Raw genomic sequence first — 7,181 nt, 5'->3', positions numbered from 1 at the left:
ATCAGTACTTAAGGACTTTTTCCCTCTTGCTTGGCTTTTTTGCTCATGGCTACCACTTGAGCCACGACTCAAGCCTGACATTTTGTTATTGTTTTTGGAGATGGAATATCAAGACTTAAAAAAAAAAATCTGGGTTGGCTTTGAGCCTATTCATTAGATCTCAGTCACCTGAGTAGTTAAGACTATAGGTATAATTACTAGCACCTGCTATTCCTTGAATATCTCCCACCCCTCTGTTTTAGTTCAAGTCCTCTTTCTTACCACTGCTTTATAATTGGTTCTCCTGCTTCCAGGACCTCTAATCCATCTTTCATGGTACCACTAAAGCTATTTTTTCTAAAAGAGAAATGAGGTCATGTCACTTCCCTACTGGTTTCTCACTGACTTTACTCCTTCATAGGCCATAAATGGTCTGCCCCCTGCCTCCCTTCCAGCTTATCCTTCGCTTTTCCCCTCAAATCATACATTCTACATTCTATGGAACAATTTACAGTTCCCGACATACGGTGAGAGCCATTATTCCTATACCCAAAGCTGAAAGACTCTTCTTAAGATCATCCTTAAAGACTAAGTTTGGTATTCTTTTCTATCCCAGTGATTCTCAATCCTCAGTGTTTGTTAGCATTCTTTGTGGATTTTTGAAAGATAGCATTTCACTGTGCCATCCGACCTGATTTACATTATGATCTCTCTGTGTAAGGAAAAAATATCTGTAATCTGAAAAACAAAAGATCCTTGGAAATTTTAATGTTTGGTCGGGTTTGAGAATCAATGTTCCCAGCTGTCTTCTATCATAGCACTAGTATATTACCATTACTTTTACTCAGCTGTCTTTTCCACCGGGTGGTGAGCTCTTTAATGCACATGACAATGTCTTGTTCATTTCATTTTTACCAGCTAACACAATGTCTAAGAAATAACAGCTCAGTTAAATGATACTGTAAAAAGGCCACAGAGTTAATTGCCAAGTATCAGGTCTCTTGATGCTCATCTTGTGGATTATTTGTAGTTACTAAGATCTTCAGATCTTTTTATTTACTGTGATTAGCTTGGCAGTTCTTTCCTATCCCATGTCAAAGAACATTCCATAGCCCATATGTATCCATTACAGTTTGGAGAAAATGTCCTAGGCAGGCTCATTTGTTGAAAAAAAACAACTTGGGTCTCTAGCTGGTGGTAGTATCTTGGTTATGAAGCCTTTAGGAGGTAGAATCTAGCTAGAGGAAAGAGATCACAGGGGGTATGCCTTTGAAGGTTATGCTTGGTCTCTGTTCCCTCTCTGCTTCTTGTTCATGAGAAAACAAAAAGTCTCCCCTGTCACACTTCCATGTCCATGTTCTGCCTAAGTACAGGGACCCAAGCAACTACACTGAGCATTTCAAACTGTGAGCCAACATAATTCTCTTTTAAGTTGTTCTCTCAGGTATTTTGTCACAGCTATACAAAACTAAATAGAAATCCTTTTCTAGTAATAGGCAAAGCCAATCTTTCCCAACCCCCAAGGTCAGTTTGTCTTTAAGCACATATTTTAAAGGCTTTAAAATTTTTTTTAGTATGTACAACTTTTAAAAAAGGTGATGTACAGGGGGCTTGTTGTTTTTTTCAATTATTATTATTGCTGTTTATGCACACAGGGTTTGAACTTAGGGTTTCATGCTTGTCGAACTGACTGAAGCTCTACCACTTTAGCTATGTCTCTGGCCTGGGTTTTTGCTGGTTCTCTTTGAGATGATTTTTCTAGAAGAAGTGATAGAATTCTGGTATTTGAAAGGAATTTTAGATAAGTATAAAGTTCCTTCACTTTACAGAAAAAAAGAAATTGTGGAGTTCAGATACACTGAAAAGATGTCCAAAGTTCCACAGCTAGTTCAAGCCAGAACTGGTTACCAGAGCCTAGATATTATGACTAACAGCTCATATTCCAGTCTAACTTGTATTTTTCCCCTGATGACAACAAAACTAAGACTCTAAAGCCTTAAGATGATTAGTTTCATGTTCTGCTGACTAAGTCAGTTGAGTATGTAATCTACATTGTTTCAAGATATACTTACATGGTCCCTGAGAGACTTTGGCTGTCCTGAAATTTTCCAAATCAACTGAATTAAGACATCAATAAGAACAAAAGAAAAAAATATAAAACAACAATTTTTACCTTGAATTAGTCATTAACTGAGGAACATAGATAACCCATTTAAAGACTTGATTAAAAGCACAGTGACTGAATGTATTTTATGACTACACTGAATTTAGATTAGTATGTGATCTCCACCTCTACACTTCTTTGTTGTTAATTAAGGCATTAAGTAAGCTAGTTTATTCTTAAATTTTCATTATTTTTAAATAATGAATCCCATAATTTTACATTATGAAATGTAAGTGCATTATCCTTCAGGGTTATCACCAGTCCTTCAAACACTCCACAAACACTTAACACAAAGATAAAATATTATACCTATTTTTAATCCTGCTTAAGATTACACATTGTACTCTTTCACCTATGGAAATTCAGGTTATCTGTCAAATTGGCTAGTTACTTATCAAATTGTGCCAATGGTTTCATAAATAAGGGATATGGATCTCAGCTTTATGAGCACAAAATTTGTCAACTGATCCAAAAGATCAGAGACCTAGTCGTGCTATTCAGACTCAAGAGATTACCTGATAAACCAAATATTAATTTAACTTACAGAGAGAATTATAGCTTCTAATTTGGTGGAATATGTCTATACTTAATATCTAGAGCATTCTCATCTCTCCATAAAGTTACAGGAAACTGAAATAATCAGCAGGAAGTATTTGGAGGCAGAAGCATCATTATTTTTGCTTTACTTATACTTATAATATTCCAATTATGCTTTGTTGAAAATAAAATACCTGACATCTTTGTACTTGGGAGACACTTTTTAATGTCAATACCAACTGAAGAAAAATACCGTCCTTTCAGCAATTTTTACCTTTGGGTGGTACTATTTTTGTGGCTTATCTCATTTTCTTGCTTTTTTTAAGCCATTTAGAGGATATTTACTCACACCTATCCCCAAAGTTGACTTTCTGCAATGACTACAAAGCAACCAGTATTGTTTGATACACTACATGAAATAATGCTAATAACAGCCTGATACTTCCATCTTTAGTTTAGAACTTAGAACTACAATTATCAGAAGGAAAGATATTTGGAAACCAATTAATAATTTAAGAAAAGCATATTTTTGATTTGTAGAAAAATTCCTTAAACTCAATTCATGTCAATTTTTAGATCAGGGAGTGTGTGTGTGTGTGTGTGTGTGTGTGTGTGTGTGTGTGTGTGTGTGTGTGTGTGTGTGTGTGTGTGTGTGTGTGTGTGTGTGTCTATTGTTTGTGTGTGTGTGTGTGTGTGTGTGTGTGTGTCTATTGTTTGTCTCGTAATAACTGAAGAAATGGTAAAGAGCCCTCTTCAGAAATTAAATAGAAAGATCAATTGAGACATCAGTGAACAAAAGGTTAAGTAGGAAACAGCAGCTCTCAGTAACACTATGGATACCTGTAATTCACACTGTTGAAGAATCTTACAGTTCCCAGCAACTCCAGACTAGAGTGCCTATATTTCACAGAACTTCACACTACCTTGAAAAAGAAGTTGACGTTGTGTACCACTTCTACCACTATCCTGTTCCTAACCCAATCTGTTCCTGTATAGCACCTTCTTGACACTGGTGCCACAGTAGAGTGTTCTGCTCCAGGAAATAAACTGCTAAGAGGCAGTCACCACTCATATCCCAACCAGCACAGTTCCTCAGCCCTGGTGTTTTTGGAGCCTAACTCCAGTACTGATTCACACAGTACTCCTTCCTCCAAAGGAACAGGCAGCTCTGTCTAGCAGGAGGTTGGGCCCAGAATGATCACACACAAATAACTACTAGTCAGATTCACTTTTCTAAGACCAGTTCCACAGCCATCTAGAGCTGGAAAGACAAACCTAACAAATTCCTACAGCCAAATCCACCAAGACATTACAGGAATAGATGATAATCACTATCGCTGAAAAAAAGCGGCACAAAAACTATACTGCTACACAAAGACTACCCTACTCAACTAATATCCTAAGATACATCTAAAGAAAAATCTCTATGAAAACCATTCTATAAAACTGGAAGAAGTGACCATTCTATCAGATGCATATTACTTAACACAAGGACCCAAGAAAAATAAAAAAAAGTAACCATGATACCACCAAAAAAGTATGATAATCTTTCCACATACTAGGCAAGTGCTCTACTACTGAGCTTAATTCCCAACCCAACTAGAACTTTTTTTTTTTTTTTTTTTTTTGGTGCCAGTCCTGGGGATTCAACTCAGGGCCTGGATGCTGTTCCTGAGCTGCTTTGCTCAAGGTTAGTGTGCTACAACTTGACCCACAACTCTACTTCCAGCTTTTTTGGTGGCTAATTGGAGACAAGAGTTGCTAGGATGTCTTCCTGCCCTGACTGGCTTCTAGCCATGATCTTCAGATCTCAGTCTCCTGACTGGCTAGGAATATAAGCATGAACCACTGGCATCTGACCAACTAAAACATTTTTAAGGTGAGCTCTTACAGAAAAAAAAAAAAAGTGAAGGGAGAGTGATAGAGTGAAATTGATTAGAACATATTGTAAATGCATGGAAATGTTACAATGAAATCCTCCTCTGTATAACTAATGGAAGCTACTAAAAATTAGTAAAAAAAAAAAATAAAGAGAAAAGAAAGAAAAGTTTATCACTACAGAAAGCCATAAAGAAAAACATTAAGGGAAGAGGAAAGGAACAAAACAATAAAAAAATTAAGATAATGGCAGGAGTCCTTACCTGCCAATGATAACTCTGAATATAAATGGAACAATTTCTCCAATGAAAAGATATAGACAAGCTAGATTTGAAAAAATATGCAGAACCTAACCATATGTTGCCTACAAGAAACTCACTTCCTCCCTAAAAGCAGAGGCTGAAAGTAAGGGAACAGAAAATGATATTCCATGCAAATACTAGCAAAACAAGAGCAAGAGTAGTATACTTATATGAGACAACAATAAACTTTAAGTTCAAAACCACAATATAATGACAAAGGGATTAGTTCAACAAATGGATATAACAATTATAAATACTCATACTGTTCGTACTCAATACACTAGTAGTTCAGTATATAAAGCAATTAATATTAGTTCTAAATGACAGTTAGACTCCAATGTGGTAACAGATTACCTCAACACTCTAAGCAATGGGCAGATCATTAAGTCAGAAAATAAACGCTGGATTTAAACTCACTCTAAACCAAATACACCTAACAGATGTTTATGGAACATTCTATCCTACAGCTGTAGTCTTGACATTTTCCAGACTAGATCCTAAGTTAGCCTATAAAACCATCTGAAACAAATTTAGGACAATTGCAATCGTTTCAAGTATCTATTCTGACCCTAATGGTATAAAGTTAGAAACCAACAAGAGGATAAATTTTATAAATACTAGCTGAAACTTATTTTCTTGAACTAATGGGTAAAACAAATTAAAATGAAAATTAATTTATTATACTTTTTACTTAAAGAACACTTAGTCTATCACTTTCAAGTCTAAAACTTAAGTTCACAGAACCTGTTAGTGGGCACGGTTAAATCTCTAGAAGTTCAAATATTTTTTTATCATAAAATTTCAGTATGTAGTAGAGGATAAAGATAGAAATCAACTTCCTGATCTTCATCTTTAAGATAAAGAAAGTAATCTTTTTTGGACATGCCCATCTGTCTCCTCATTTGAAACCAGTTAAGATTCTCTTGGCTATCAGGATTTATCGTGGTAATTATGGGAAGTGAGTTAATGATCTGGCTGTTACATCTCCTCACAATTTTATCCCACCTAAGTTTCATCCGTCTCCTTTGTACTTCATTACTGAATGAAATACATAATGTGACTCTCCAGACAACAGAATGATTTCGTGTTCCAACTGGTACAACATTCGCAACCATTGAATAGGTTCTGAGACTTTGTGTCCAAAGGATGATAATTATACTTTTCTTGATACTCCACTTTTCATTTTTATGCTTTCAAGTTTTATTATGGCTGATAAAGAAAAAAAACGTGCTGGGAAAGAAAAAATACGTGTGTATATACATACACATATATTCACACGTGGAAGGATCAGAAAAAGGCAACTAAGACACCTACACGAAGTGGCCGCAGGTAATTAATATCTCATTAAAGGGACACAAATAAAAGTCCACAGAAAGATGTCTTATCCCACCAATTCTGAAATGAAACTCAATTGCCATGGCAACTGATGGAGGTTCAGTCGGAAGAAACGTCCTTCTCTAAGACTAAGTAGATAGATGTTACAGCAGAGGTGGTGGTGGCCCAGGAAGCTTACAGCCTCACGAACGGTGGGACAGAGGAAAGAGAAGAGCCAGGAACCTGCTCTAGATGCCCTGCCAGACCCCCAAGCTTCACGTGTGGGGTTCCTCTCTTAGGAACTGTTTGGAGAGGGGATCCCAAAGCGAGGTGAGACAGACATACTCTAAAGAGGGCGAGCTGACCGAGGAACGGGCGGCTGAGGCGGGACAGGAGACCTCCCTCTTCGCCCACGGCCGGTTCTGTGGGCCACCCACACGGCATCCCTGAAGCCACCTCGAGGTTCTCTCGTGCCTTCCACCGGGTGGCCCACCGCTTTCGAGAGCTGCGGGGAGGGACCTGGAGTGCCCAGCCACTCCGGGTCTCCGGCGCGCGCGCCACCCTCCAGGCGGTCCGCCGTCGGGAGGGCCGGCCCGTGGCGGCCGGGAACGCAATCGGTATCAGCTCGGCGGGGGATTGCTTCTGCCTGGGGCCCGGCGGAGGCCGCGTTCGTGCCTCGCGCGCACCCGTGCCGCGTTCTCCCAGCCAATCCGGCGTTACTCGCGCGCCCAGGAGCGTTCCCGGGTCCTCTTCAGGCTGGGCCGGCTCCTTCCCGTACTCCGCACCCCCAGCGCTCATTCCTCCCCTCACTCTCCACGAGTTGCACGCCACGGGTGTAGCTCCGCCCCCGTCCCTAGTCCGCCCCCGCCACCTCCCGAGCTTGTGCTCCCTTTTCCTCCCAGTCCCCCGCCGTCCAGGCGTCGGGGGTCTCACACGCCGCGCCGCCACCGGCTTTCTCTCTTCACGGGCCTCGGTCCGCCGCCTCCGCGCGCTCGGCTCTCCCAAGG

The sequence above is a fragment of the Dipodomys merriami genome, unplaced genomic scaffold (genome assembly GCF_024711535.1).
Source record: "Dipodomys merriami isolate MVZ:Mamm:240054 unplaced genomic scaffold, mDipMer1.0.p SCAF_1, whole genome shotgun sequence".
Lineage (NCBI taxonomy): Eukaryota > Metazoa > Chordata > Mammalia > Rodentia > Heteromyidae > Dipodomys > Dipodomys merriami.
Note: the sequence above shows the minus strand (reverse complement) of the source record.